Raw genomic sequence first — 15,174 nt, forward strand, 5'->3', positions numbered from 1 at the left:
GCCCGTCCTCCCCGGCGCAGGCCGTCCTCGGCCTCACTGACCTGTCGTCGCCCCCGCGCCTGGGCCGCGGCCCCCGCAGCAGCGGCCGCCTCGCTGGTCGTCGTCGCCCTCGCCCACCGCCTCCGCCCGCCACCGCCTCGTTCCCTGTCGCTGCCGCCACCGCCGGCGCTCATGCGGGACCCGCGATTCGCTCTCCGGAGTCCGAGACCGGGAAAGGGGGCGCAGCGGCCGCAGGAAGCCCCGCGCCCGTCGCCCGCCGCCGCTCCGCCGCTGTCCGTCCGCGCCGGGAGTCACAGGGCCCGCTTGCGGGGCTCGGAGCGACCGCCGAGGGGCCCGCCTGTGGGGCTCGGAGGAGCCGAGGGAAGCGCCGCCGCCCGCGGGTTCAGCGCCCGTCGGCAGAAGCGAGGCGCAAGTCGGCGCGGCGCCGGATGGCGAGCGCCCGAGCCGGCGGAGGGCTACGCAGAGGCTGGGTGCTCGAGCTAGCGGAGAGCGCTGTGTCGATGTTCCAGCGAAGGCGAGTCGAGCTCTATCGTCTCCTGCAGTCACCCCGAGCCGAGCGCCACCATCTTGGAAAAAACGCGGATCTCGCGGCCGCGGCGCAAGCCGGGAGGACTGGCTGGGCGGGCCGAGTATCCCGGCAGCCAGCGCGCACCGCCTGGCCCGGCGAGGGCTCCCGGCCTGGACGCAGGGGCGCGGGGCGGGGCCGGGACGCGCGCGGGAGGGCGCCGCGCTCTGCTCCGCCCCATATCGTCGGCTCCGCCCCCCCCCTCCTGCTTGCCGTCGTCGCAGCGCAAAGGTGGCTGGGAAAGGGAAGTGGCTTGCTGGCTGCTCCTCGTAGCCCCACTAGGGTCGGTCGCCATCTTTGCACCGAGGAGAGGGGTTAGTTCCTCTTTTAAGCCCCTACGGTCTGTTCCCTGACGGAAAGCAGGCGGTACACCTGGGACATCCCCTGGAGCCCTCCGGAGTGTTGGCGAGCCCCGTGGGCTATCTAACCAGGGAGCGTGCCTGAAGTTGGACGTTCCCGATTTTGTTGGGAAATAACTTCCGAAATTTCGCCAAGCGGTTTTGATAGCTGCCAACCTCGCAGTGGGACAGAGCCCTTCATATTCTAGGTCACCGACCCCGACCCCTTTGTGCTCTGAGCTTCTTTTGTAAACATTGCAGTAGTAGGCCGAGAGTGCGGATCAGCTTTCTTTCAAGGGACCAAGGTCATCTTCTTAGGACTTTTGCTTGCAAACGGTGTGTCACTAGTTTGCGGGAAGGTAAAAGCCTGTCTTTTGCAATTTTGACATTACGTAGATTGTCGATAAAGAGAAAGTGGCCCCTTGATTGACCCCAGCTGGATACAGGCTAATTCTGATCTGACTGAATGCCATGTAAAGCCGTGCGTCTTGATTTAGGGCTCTGAAACACTTACTAGCAAAGCTATAATGGGGTCACTGACAATTCAGTCTTAAGGTTTGCAGCTTTTGCTGCTAAGTCCATAAAATACTATATGACATCCTTTTCGTTTAGTATTCAAACTTTGTCTATCAACCGCCATACATAGTGAATTTAACTGTCATTCTTGGACCATCTGTTTTATGTAGTCATATATATATATATATATGTATGTACACACACACACACACACACACACACACACACACACACATACTGCTTCCCAACAAAAAAAGAAAAATAATCTAGTGGAATTTTAAATTATTAAGGGATCATTCACCAGGGAAGCCCATTCTGAAACAACTAATGATAAATTACAGTGTTAAGTCATGTCCAATTTTAACTTCGTTCCTTTTTTTTTTTTCATTTCTTTCCATTACAGATTCGCATTTGGAAACTTTCAGTTATGTTTTATGGGCCAGACTAGTTAAAATTAGTGTCAGGATTTATCTTTGCATGTTATCAAAATAGGCAAATGAAAATTTTAAAAGATGCTATTAAAATATTACTACAATATCTAGCATGTGAACGTTCTTTTAGCAATTGTTTCCTGTTAAGTAAAAATTAAATGTAATTTTAAAAATAATAAGTATATCAAATATGGAAGAAAACCCTGAGTTCCAGAAAATTAAAAGACAAGAGAAATAAACCTGCTCTTAGTTAAATGTCTTAAATGCTGATTCTTTACTAAGATCAAAAAGGACCCCAATTCCTCCTTGGAATCTGGAGAAATACAGCCCTTTTAGCTTGTTAATATTAAATAGGCATTCTTACCTGTGTCAGACTTATTTCAAAAACCCACTGTGCTCTTTGCCTTGTTCATTTTCAAATTTCAAAAATTTTGCTGGTAGAAATTAGCAGCATGAACTTTCTCAGGAATCCTTAGGATCCTAATAGTGTTCCATCTCCATATATATCAGTTTTTATGAACAAATTTTTTCCCAACTCAGACCCATATTTTCCTTCAGGTGTGTTTTCCCAGGAAAACAACTTATTACCTACTAAATTAAGTAATAAATTTGTTTGACTGTTCTACGCAAAATGAGACCCACTAGTTTCTAAGTTTCCCATTTTAGTGTAAAGTTAAAGGAGCAGTTTAATTTTTTTTCACGTAGCTCATTAATTCCTTTAACAAACTTTGAACTTTTACTGTTTACTGAGATCTGTGCCAGGCTTCTGAAAACAATAAAAGATCAACAATCCCTATCCTTGCCCTCAAGAACTCACTGTCCAAGAGGAAATCACACCAGTAAAATGACATTTTTTTCAAAATAACCTAACAGTTTTTATGAAACAGTTTGCTCTAGATTGCTGATGATTTTTTTTTTAATGGCCATTTTGGTGCTCAGAATTTCTTTTTGATGTGAGTCACAACAGATGAATCAAGATGCATAGACAATTTTTTATTCCCTTGCATGCCTCTGGGATCAGGAGGAAGCTGAAAGAATGGAACAAAAAATGGTCAGATACAGTGGGATGAAAGTTACTGTTGCTATCTTTAGGTTACATCAAAATGTTACACACACAATTACAGAAAAGACTAGGCTATCAGTATATGAGTAGCTCTCTGTATTTAAGAAACACTGTTGTAGCAAAATTCTGTGGAGAACATTGCCTGACAGGACAAGTGCTCAGCAAATTGTAGTGCTTAGTGCTAGCAGTAGTGATCGTTTATCATTACAGACTCCAGGCATAAACTCCTTCACGCCTTCACCTTTGTTCCTACAGATTACCCAAATTTGCACTCCGCTTGATCTTCTGTCTTAAAGCATGAGCTGTCCTTCTTCCTTTCTAGAGCTAATGTATATGGAAGTTTTGTGCGTCTCAAGACTTAATCCCTCTTCTATTAATTCCTTCTCCTATTCATTAATTCTCCTCTTCGTTCATTTTGGAAGAGCTATCAGATTGCTGTTTGCTTCCAAGTCCCTCTTCAACTACTGAAATGTAATATTTGCTCCCATTTTACTATATATATATTGCTTGTATTTATGTCAGTAATGGCATAATGACCAAATTTAAAAGTTGCTTTTCAATTTTCAAGGTATCTGACCTCTTTGCAACCTTCCGCACTGCTAATCTACTGGAAACTGCTCCCTTGATTCCATCATGCTGAGATCTCCATCTTCTTCTCCTGTGTCTTAGATCACTCCTCAAGTCTTTACAGAAGGCTAGTCTCCTCTGCTTTTGATACTCTTGACCCAACATTTTTACACAGTTGCTCACAAAACTCTTTATGTATATTCTGTGTGCATGCATGAGTGCTTGCTCAGTTGTGTCCAACTCTGTGCAACCCCATGGACTGTAGCCCACCAGACTCCTTTGTCCATGGGATTCTCCAGGCAAGAATATTGGGGTGGATTGCCATTCCTTTCTCCAGGGATCTTCCTGACCCAGGGATCGAACCCAGGTCTTCTACATTGCAGGCAGATTCTTGACTGAATGAGCCAGCGGGGATCACTTATGTAAGTCAGAAATCCGAGTCTGGATCTTGGACACTGACCTCACTCAGAAACTTCAGACATGTATCTTCAACCCCTTATTGGAAATTTGTACTGAATGTTCTACATTCACCTCAGATTCATTCACATCTGAAATGAAACTGCTGACTGTGCCCTATTTTCCGTCATTCACTGACATGTGGATAATTGTGATGAAGAGGGCTTTGGAAGAATAAGCAGGAATTGGTTTTTTTAAATGTTAAATTTGAGATGCCTGTAAGTCTGCAGTACAGAGTGATTGCTAGTTAGGCCCTAAAGTGCACTCTCCTCTTCATCCGTGATAACAGAACACCTGGCCAGATCCATGGTTTCCTATAATAAACTCTCTAGGTGTAGCCATGTCACTGTTTTGACTAGTGGGATGTGAGCAGAAATGATGTGAGCAGCTTCGAGATCATACTCTAAAAGAAATGAGATGCTCTTTTCTCTCTGTCCATTTCTGGTGATTGCAGTGTGGTAGGGTTGTGAGCTCAAGCAATAGGCTGGGCCCCAAGGATTTTCTGAGTCACAGCTTGTATACCAGTGTGAACTTTGGTGTGAGACAGTTCCTAACCCTGTAATAAGCCATGGTTACTCTAGATACCTTTCACTGCAACTGACTGTATCCTTATATCCAAATGAAGAAATCAAGGAAGCAGCTGAATGTAGACATCTGTAGTTAAGGTTGAATGAAACTAAATCATCCTACATTCCTTGACTTGATTGATGACTCCACCATCTGTGATAGTCCCCAATCATAATATTAGTAATCCTAGACTTCCTCTTCCTCACTCTCCAGGCAACTAGGAGACAAAGTTATATGTGCCTTAACGCATTGGTTTTGGAATTAGGTACCATAGCAAAGTGGTTAAGAGCATAGGCTCACAATTTATTAGCAACTGCAAAAATGCTCACTAAAATCATAATCCCCTCTCTGATTTGGGCCTCTCATCTGTAAGATGGGGTTGTCATGAGGATTAAATGTTAATTTAATATACATAAAAGCACCTAGAATGAGTGGGTATGTAGTATAAGCTCAGTAAAGGTGAGCTTTTTATTATCCCATGGAAATCCCAGTACTGCCACTTACCAAATATAAAGACTTTAATTAAATATTCAATTAATCTCTCTGTTTCCTTATCAGTGAAGTAGGGAAAATGGTAGTAGCCTCATCAGGCTACTCTGTAGAGTGAGCAGGAACAGTACATGTGAAGTGTTCAGTGCCTAGCATATGATGAAGTGCTCGATAAATGATAGTAGTCACTATGATTGTTATTCATTGTCATTCATTATTCATTCAATAATATCACTATTATTATCCATTTCCTTCCACTGCTGCTACTATAATTTACACCCTTAGTGTTTCTTACTTGTACCTGAATATAAGCTTCAGAAGGGTTAGAAGGGCAGGGGCATATTATCTTTTTATTATTGTAGCCCCAACACAATGCTGATACAGTACTTTCCTGGATGGGAAAAAAGCTCCTCATCGTGGGATTTTTTTTAACTTTTACTTTATATTGAAGTATAGCCAATTAGCTATACCTATAACACAATGTGTGATAGTTTCAGATGAGCAAAGGGGCTCAGCCATACATATACCTGTAGATGGAATGTTTTTTAAAGAAATGTGAATCTTACTGCTCCCTTGATTGAATATATCAGTGCCTCTTCATAGCCTTCTGGAAAGTGTTCAAACTCCAAGAGCAAGGCCTACTGGAGATGGGGCCTGCCTCCTAGCCCTATTTCTTTCCACTCCCCTTGTGGATACTTCCTGAAGTGATACAAGCTCGAGAGTCATCTGGAGCCCTTTTGCCTGCAGTTTGTTCTTGTAGACAAGTCCAAGCACCTCCTCTGAGAAGCCTCTCTAATCTTTTCAGGCGGGATTGTCACTCACACCAGTTCTTCATGTCATGTCACTTTTCACATTTGTGCTGTGCTGTGCTGTGCTTACAGTTCTATCTCCACTCAAGTTCCTTGAGAGAGGAGAGTGCCTTTGGCTTCCTTTTTGTTCCCAGTGTGTATCTCAGTAGCTGTAACTTGGCATGTGCTCAAAAAGTGTTTGAATGAATGAGCTAATGTATGGTAAAGTAGTGTATCTTTGCATATTTTACTTTTCAGTTGTGTTAAGCAGAGATAGAAGGTGCAGAGCTGTCCGCCTGTACAATTTAGTAGGGACAGAAAAATCAGGCAAATAAATTTATTGTAAGATGTTTTAACTTGTCAACTCCAGCAACTAAGTAGGCAACAGTATATGTCTTTAAACTTTCAGGACCTTAGTATTATGTATGAAAATAAGATAGTGAACAAGATAACCTACAAATTTCTTTTTTAAATTTATCTGACGGTGTCAGGTCTTACTTGCGGCTCTCAACTCTTCCATCTTTAGTTGCTGCATGCAGGGTCTCTGTGGCAGCACGTGCATTCCCTGACAAGGGCAGCCTGCACTGGGAGCTCAGACTCCCAGCCACTGGACCACCAGGGACATCCCAACTTACACAAATCTCTTAAATCTGTAACTTATTCCACCACTGATTTTCCCTAACTGCAGGTATATCTGAGACTACTTAAGAAGTCATTCAAGCAAGAACCTGGAAGTCATTAAATCATGCTTTGACTGTGGTCATTTCAGTCTTTTTGCCTGCCTCACCCAACTGGAGAATAGATGGGAAAGAGGAGTTTGTTTGAATGGTTGTTGCTGCATTCACGCTGAATTCATGTCTCTAATACCATTTTTAAGATATATCATACTGATTCTTACAGGAACTCTATTAATTTTTTATATCAAAGGAAACCGCTGGTAAAATAAAAATCTTTGTTATTAAAAATAGTGCAGACAACTATACTTACAGGTTTGGGGGGAAACCTCAACTAAAAATATATAGCAAGGTAAGAATCATGAATATAATTTGCAATTGATAAGCAATATTTTTTATTCTTGCTTGACTCTAACAACAGAATACAAAATTACCAAAAAATTTACTATTGGATTTTTTTTTTTGGTATCGCTTGAAACAAAACATGCCTTCTTTTTTTGTTTTTAGTTTTGTTTTGTGACAGTAAACCATCCTTATAATATAAAAAGACAAAGTTTTTATAAGATAGTAATATAGATATTATTCATGACATGAAATATTTTATATTGCTTCTTTTTTATTAGATTGGTGCAAACGTAATTGCAGTTTCAGACTGTAATTTAAATTATTGTAACTAGGCTCAAATACATCTTTATTATAATAATCAAAATAGGAACCATTACAATGAGGAACCATTACAAAATAGGAACCATTACAAGCACATTTTTGCCAACAAGAAATAAACTTATTCCTGTATCATAAAAATCCATGCTTTGAGAGTCAACAAACTTTTGGAAAGGATTTTCTGCCTCCTGCTGGTTGTGGAAGCATTTTCCCTGCCAAAAATGGTCAAGATGCTTGAAGAACTAGTCGGAGAGAGGTCAGATGAATGTAAAGGATGAGGCAAAACTTCATAGCCCGATTCATTCAAATTTTGAAATGTTGGTTGTGTGACATGTGGTCGGGTGTTGGTCATGCAGAATTGGGCCTTTTCTGTTGACCAGTGCTGGATGCAGGCATTGTAGTTTTCGGTGCACCTCATTAATTTGCTGAGCATTCTTCTCAGACCTAATGGTTTCACCAGGATTCAGAAAGCTGTGGTTGACTAGACCAGCAGCAGACCACCAAGCAGTGACCATGACCATTTTTGGGTACAAAAAACCCACATTTTTTTGGCATTAGAAAGTGCTTTGGAGCTTCTTCTCACTCCGACTACTGAGCTGGTCATCACTGATTGTCATGTGAAATCCACTTTTCATAGCACATCACAATCCAACAAGAAACTCTAGTTGTTGCATAGAATAAAAGAAGACAACACTTCAAAAGGATGACTTTTTGCAGTCAGCTCATGAGACACCCATTTATCAAGCTTTTTCACCTTTTCAATTTGCTTCAAATGCCAAATGACCTTAGAATGGTTGACATTGAGTTCTTCGGCAACTTCTTTTGTAGTTAGTTGTAAGAGGATCAGCTTCGATGATCCATCCTCTCAACTGGTTGTTGTCAACTTCTGATGGCAGGCCACTGTGCCTCTCATGTTCGAGGGCCTTATCTATTTTGCAAAAGTTCTTGAACCACCACTGCACTGTATATTCGTTAGCAGTTCCTGGGCCAAATGTGTTGTTGATGTTGTAAATTGTCTCTGCTGCTTTACAACCCATTTTGAAATCGAATAAGAAAATTGCTCAAATTTGCTTTTTGTCTATTAACATTTCCCAAGTCTAAAACACATATATAATACACAACAAGTAATAAGTCATCAACAAAAAAGCATAAAGCAAGAAATGTGCATTAAAATAATCTAAGTATAACCACATTTAAGAATGTATTCCAATATCAAACAGCAAAGTTCAACAAAGCATAACTGCAATTACTTTTGCACCAACCTAATAATTCCTGCTAAGCATGATACTGATTGCAACTGTTATTTCAGTACTTAATGCAAAGTTGCTGAAATGAATTCATTTCCACAAATTTTATTTGTGCACCTATTAAATGCTAGTTTCTTAAATAAATCATAATAATTCTGACAACAATCTTTGATATTATGCATTTCATGGATTAGGAAATTGAGCTTAAAATAAGTAACATTTTGATGTTCCACGCCTAAAACCTCATAGAGCTAGGGTGTAAATCCAGTTGTGTGTGTGTGTGTGTGTGTGTATACATGTGTCTGCTTTCCCAGAAGACAAATTTTTTGAATTTCAAAAATATGTTTCATTGAAATGTTTTCTCAATTTTCCAGTCATCACTTGTTATTCATTGCTTCCTAAAAGTATTGTAAGAAGAGTATACCTAAATTGTTACCTGAACAGAAAGCTCCTTGTCCCTCTTTTTCCATACTGTTCAGTTCAAACAGGGCTTCTGAAACCCTCAGCCAGCCTGCTCTGCCCCAGCTCCCTTGCAGTACTCAGCCCTGGTTGTGTGATTTGGGGCCAGTTGCTTATCTTCTTTAAACTTCAAGTTTTCATCTATAAAACTGCTGATATTGTAATGATTTAAGATACAACGTGTTGCTCAGGACTTGGCTCAGTGCCTCATGCTTGTGCTAAGTCGCTTCCATCGTGTCCAACTCTTTGCAATCCTATGGACTGTAGCCCGCCGGGTTCCTCTGTCCATGGGATTATCCAGCCAGGAATACTGGAGTTGCCCTGCCCTCCAGAAGATCTTCCCAACCCCAGGAGCAATTCCACATCTCCTGTATTGGCAGGCAGGTTCTTTACCACTAGTACCACCTGGGCAGCTCAGTGCTTAGCACAATATAAATGCTCAATAGATGCTTATGAATGAGTGGGTGAGTGGATGAAACTGTTTTAATTTGGGATTCTCCCAGAAACAGATCTTGATGAAATGATTTGAGTACAAGTAGTATCTTTGGGACAGTGGGAACAGGGTCAGACTTTAATTTTGGGGGCTCCAAAATCACTGCAGATGGTGACTGCAGCCATGGAATTAAAAGATGCTTACTCCTTGAAAGGAAAGTGATGACCACCCTAGATAGCATATTAAAAAGCAGAGACATTACTTTGCCAACAAAGGTCCGTCTGGTTGAGGCTATGGTTTTTCCGGTGGTCATGTATAGATGTGAGTTGGACTGTGAAGAAAGCTGAGCGCCGAAAAATTGATGCTTTTGAACTGTGGTGTTGGAGAAGACTCTTGAGAGTTCCTTGGACTGCCAGGAGATCCAACCAGTCCATCCTAAAGGAGATCAGTTCTGGCTGTTCATTGGAAGGACTGATACTGAAGCTGAAACTCCAATACTTTGGCCACCTCATGAGAAGAGTTGACTCATTGGAAAAGACCCTGCTGCTGGGAGGGATTGGGGGCAGGAGGAGAAGGGGACGACGGAGGATGAGATGGCTGGATGGCATCACTGACTCGATGGACATGAGTTTGAGTAAACTCTGGGAGTTGGTGATGGACAGGGAGGCCTGGCGTGCTGCGATTCATGGGGTCGCTAAGAGTCGGACACGACTGAGTGATTGAACTGAGCTGAACTGAGTATCTTTGGGAACTGATTCCCAAAAAACAGTAGGGAAGTAAGGAAGTAAGTTAGGGAAGGGAGACAATAAAGTTGATAAACCTACTGTCAATCAAGCATCCAGTATGGGCAACTATCAAGTATATATTATAATTAAGTTATTTGAGTGGCGATATTTTGAAAATTAGATTTTTCAATATTTTACCCACTATTCAGCATCATTGTCTGAATAAATTTTACACTGATGGCTGTATAATCATAATTTTTCCTCCATTCCTTCTATGTATATTAGATGTTTCCTTCAGTAAAGAAGAACTTGTCCTCCTAACCACCACTTTTGTTTAGTATTAATGTGGATTCATAGCTTCTCCTTTTATTCCATACGGCATAATACATCATTATTCTTTTTGGTGCTCAGATTGTCCTAGATTTGGCCAGTCCAGACTCCTGAAGTCAATTGTGTATACTTTTGACATGTCCTTATCAGTCTGACCATATCTTTGATTTTGGTTCAGTGGGTCACTTTTTCTGTTCCAGACCTTGACTCAGTCATTTCTCAGAAACCTGGCTCCTGTTAGTGAAGTGGGCACTACTCATTGCCTCTCACTTGTCATTTCTTCAGTGCCTATCCTTATGAGATATATATCTGCATGATGATATTTCATATCCAACAATGCTGCGTTCTTTCACATCTTCTCTCATTCCATATTTATTTCTCTTCTGCCACAGTGAGAACCCAGTAAATTTATCACATTCTCTATCTTACAGTACACACAAATGACCAATACCACTATCAACAACAAATGTACTAAGTTCCAGATTTCTTTGCAATTCTTTTAGTCCTTAAACTAAATTTCCATAAAGATGTTCAGAGTGTTACGCCCAGAAGTTTCTTGAATTAATTCTTATTAGTGATACATAGTTATTTTTTTTGTTTCTGTCTGTAGGAATTTTAGGGCTTGATTCTTTCATCTACATTAGTTTTAAATATGTAAGCACTTTAATGTTTCAAATATCAAAACTACATAAAAGACATACTTGGAGATGTTTCAGTTTAATTCCCATCCCTTCAGCCCCATTCCCAACCACTCTCTATAAGTAGCCCCTTTTATTTTTTTAAGTGTATCTTTCCTGAGTTTCCTTTTATAGAAATCAAGCAACAACACATGCATTTATATACATATGTAATATATATATATATCCTTATTATTGTTCCTTGCTTCTTTGTATTTGCTAAGTTTATTTCTTTAGGTATTTAAGAAATATAAATTATGATAACAAGGATATCAAACCAATCAATACTAAAGGGAATCAACCCTGAATATTCATTGGAAGGACTGATGCTGAAGCTGAAACTGCAATACTTTGGCCTCCTAATGCAAGGAACTAACTCATTGGAAAAGACCCTGATACTGGGAAAGATTGAAGGCGGGAGGAGAAGGGGACAACAGAGGATGAGATGATTGGATAACATTATTGACTCAATGGACATGAGTTTGAGCAGGCTCCAGGAGATGGTGAAGGACAGGGAAGCCTGGTGTGCTGCAGCCCATGGGGTGCAGAGTCAGACACGACTGAGGAACTCAACAACAACAACAACAAAATTCTGATAGATGAAACTTTACACCGATACTGCATATAATCTGCTTGGGGTCTTTTACTGAGATTTCTACTATTTGATTCATCAGCTATGCAGTATCCTTTGAATTCTACCTATTGTCTATATTACAATAAATGAGCACATTCTGCTTTCCCTCTTCTCTCTTCCTTCTCTTCTTATTCTAAAAATGGTGTTAGTTCTACTTTGTAATAACATTTTTACATACCATTCTTACATCTAGTCAGCAGTTTGTTTTAGGGTTAGAGCTATAATTAAATACATTGAATCTTATAATGTGTATTTTTACTGATGCTTCCTCAATTATATCTTGGTTTAGTAAAGGTTGGCCTTTAGTAAATCCCTCAAGAAAAGATCAGGCATACAGTATTCCCTGAGTTTGCTCATGTTTATAACTGTTTTCCTATAGCTTTATGTTGAAAAGACAACTTGATAGGCTCTAAAAAAGTTCCTGGGTTCACATTTTATCTTTTTTTTAAATTTTAAACTTTATTTAGGCTATTTATTTATGTGGCTGTGCCTGGTCTTAGTTGCAGAACAGGGGATCCTTGATGCAGCAGGTGGGATCCAGCTCCCTGAGCGGGGCTGGAACCTGGGGCCCCTGCACTGAGAGCATGGGGCCTTAGCCACTGTGCCACCAGGGACATCCCCACGTTTTATCTGTGATCTTCATGTATGTGTCACTCCATTCTTTCTTCACTTCCGTTGTCTTAGAAAAATCTCATGACAGCTGGATTCTCTGTCCTTTGTAAGAAACTTTGAGTCTTAGCATGGACTCCAGATTTTTCTTTATTTTTAATGTCAAAGTTTTACTCGGATAGGATTTAGAGATGACCAGTTTTCCAAGTTCAGCACAGTGAGGTCCTTTTCAACACACAGATTTCGATCTTTTATTTCCATGTTACCTTTTTCAAATACAGTCATAAGACCAGCTAGGACTAGCATGAATTCATCCCAACAGTGGCAGTGATACTTACATCCATGATCAGTCTGAAGCAGATCTAAACATCACCAATAAACTGAAAGGACCTCCGTCTCTCATTCCTGCATTATTCACCACTGCTGCTCTGTCCCTGCTCCCTTGGCTCCCACCTTTGACCTGCTGAACTGTTCTGTGTGACCATCTAACAAAGAAGAGAAAGATCTGAACTTGATGCACAGTGGGTCACCTTGTGATGTTCATGTGATGAGAAAATGAAAACCAGTTTTGTAGGGTAGGAGAAAGCCTCTCAGTGGGTAGAGCTTTGAGTGGTACATCATCCATTTTTCGTGGAGAGAGAAGGTGTGGATACACGTGGACTCATGAGCAGTAGCAAATAACTTAGCTGATTGATCAGGAGGTACAGACAAAGTTGTTCTAGATGGCAAGAGACTAAGAGAATTCCCTCAAGATCATGATTAAGACAAGAATTTTCACTCATTTCTATTCAATATTTTCTTGGAGGTCCTAGCCAGTGAAATAAGGCACGATGAAAAAAATAGCATAAAAATTAGAAAGGAAAAAGTAATACTGTTATTATTCATAGGTGACAAAATTATATATTTTGCTATAATAAAGAGAATCCAAATGAATCTATAAGCCCACCTTAAGAATTAGTAAGGAATTTTGCAAGATTGTTTGAAACAAAGCCAACATATAAAAATTAATGTTTTTTCTATATGTTAGCAATAAGAAACTAGAAAATAATTTAAATATTACTATAGCATTGAAAAAGCAACAAATACTTAGTAAGTGTAATAAGAGATATACTACTCCTCAATAAAAAAAATTGCAAAACAATTCTTGGAGAAATTAAAGTTCTAAATAAATAAAATTTATTGTATCTTTATGTATTAGTTGACTCATTTTTAAGATGTAATTATCTTTAAACCAATGTACATATTCAATGTAATTGTGATTCAAAAATACCAGCATTATTTTGTGTAAATTGGCAGGCTGGTTTTAAAATTCACATAGAATAAAATATTTAAGATAAGTTTAACAAAAGGGGTGCAAGATATACACTGAAAACTACAAAGCATTGTTAAAAAAATTAAACGAGAATTAAATAAAAGGAGAGATATACCATGTGCATAGATTGGAAGATTCAATCTTCTTAAGATTTCAAGTCTCTCTCAAGTTAATCTATGGACACAATGAAACTTTTTTTGTAGAAATAAAATTATTCTAAAATTTATGTGGAATTAGTAGCCAAAATAATTTTTTGAAAAATGGTTCTTTTGTTTGTTCTTTTCTATACTACATGATTTTAAATTTCATGGTAAAGCTAAAGTAAATAAGACAGTTTGGTGTTAATATAAAGTTAGATTTATAGACAGATGAATCAGGATAGAGATTCTCCAGATAAATTTACTTTTATGGTCCACTCATCTCCAACTAAGTGCCAGAGCAAGTCGATGGGGTAGAGCATGGTCTTCTAAACTAATGACGCTGGGACAACTGGATATTCGTGAACTATACTCTTACCTTATAACATAGACAAAAATTAACTGAAAATGAATCATAGACCTAAATATAAGAGCTAAAATGATAAACTTTCTAGAAAAAAACAGAAAAATTTTTGTGAAGATTTCTTTGGTATGACAACACCAAAAGCACAATCCATAAAAGAACGCAATAAATTGAGCATCATAACTTTTTTTTTCAAAATATTATCAAAATACAAATAGTAAAATGAAAATCCACAGACTGGAGACAATATTTGCAAATTATATATCTAATAAAGGACATATTCAGAACATACAAAGAACTCTTAGAAATCAATACTCAGAGGATAGACAATCCAATTTGAAGTTGACCAAATATTTGAATAGCCCTTTCACTTTCACTAGATATAATATTCAAATAATTAATTAACACAAGATATTGAACATAATTAGTATGGAGATTCAAATTAAAATCACAGAAAGATACCACATCATGCCCACTAGGATGACTTCAGTCACAAAAGTTGATAATATCAAGCATTGTCCAAGATGTGGAAAAATTTCTGGTTGGTATATAAAATGGCACAGCCACTTTGGAAAGTAGTTTGGAATTTTCTTGAAAGTTAATCATGAGCTTATCATATAACTCAGCAATTCTACTTCTAGATTTCTTTTTCCTTTTCTTCTTATTTTGAGAAACAGAAGTTTAATTAGTAACGTGCACTGCACATATATGTGGGAGCACCAGTGATGGGTAACTCAAAGGGATGATTACAACTTAGGCTCTGCAGTATCTTAAAAGAACAACACACTTTGAGAAGTGGCAAAAAAAAGGAAAAGGACTTTAAATTTCTACACCAGCAAATTGTGGGAAGGCAAATACAGAGTGGGAACCTATGAAAGACAAAGTTTTGTTAGTAAAATTTGTTAGGTAGATTCTTCTGGTGCCATCTCTGAGCTGGTAAGGGTCTAGAGGTATTTCCAGTGATTAACTTCAGCCTTTTCTGGTAGAGAGGGGTAAAGGGACACCTTTCTGAACTTTGGTCCTGCTGCTGCTGCTGCTGTGTCGCTTCAGTCATGTCCGACTCTGTGCGACCCCATAGACAGCAGCCGACAGGCATCCCCGTCCCTGGGATTCTCCAGGCAAGAACACTG

At 39.7% G+C, this 15,174-nt stretch overlaps 1 protein-coding gene across 1 annotated transcript in view; it reads right to left on the reverse strand.

Moving 5' to 3' along the window:
- The window catches only part of UBE3A (ubiquitin protein ligase E3A), a 93,045-nt gene extending 92,920 nt beyond the window's left edge, over nt 1-125 (reverse strand). Inside the window, exon 1 of the mRNA XM_070478073.1 lies at nt 42-125. The gene's annotated coding sequence lies outside the window, so the exon portion shown is untranslated. The remainder of the gene's footprint in view (nt 1-41) is intronic.
- Between the last annotated feature and the right edge of the window lie 15,049 nt (nt 126-15,174).

This window comes from Odocoileus virginianus, chromosome 16 (assembly GCF_023699985.2).
Source record: "Odocoileus virginianus isolate 20LAN1187 ecotype Illinois chromosome 16, Ovbor_1.2, whole genome shotgun sequence".
Taxonomy (NCBI): domain Eukaryota; kingdom Metazoa; phylum Chordata; class Mammalia; order Artiodactyla; family Cervidae; genus Odocoileus; species Odocoileus virginianus.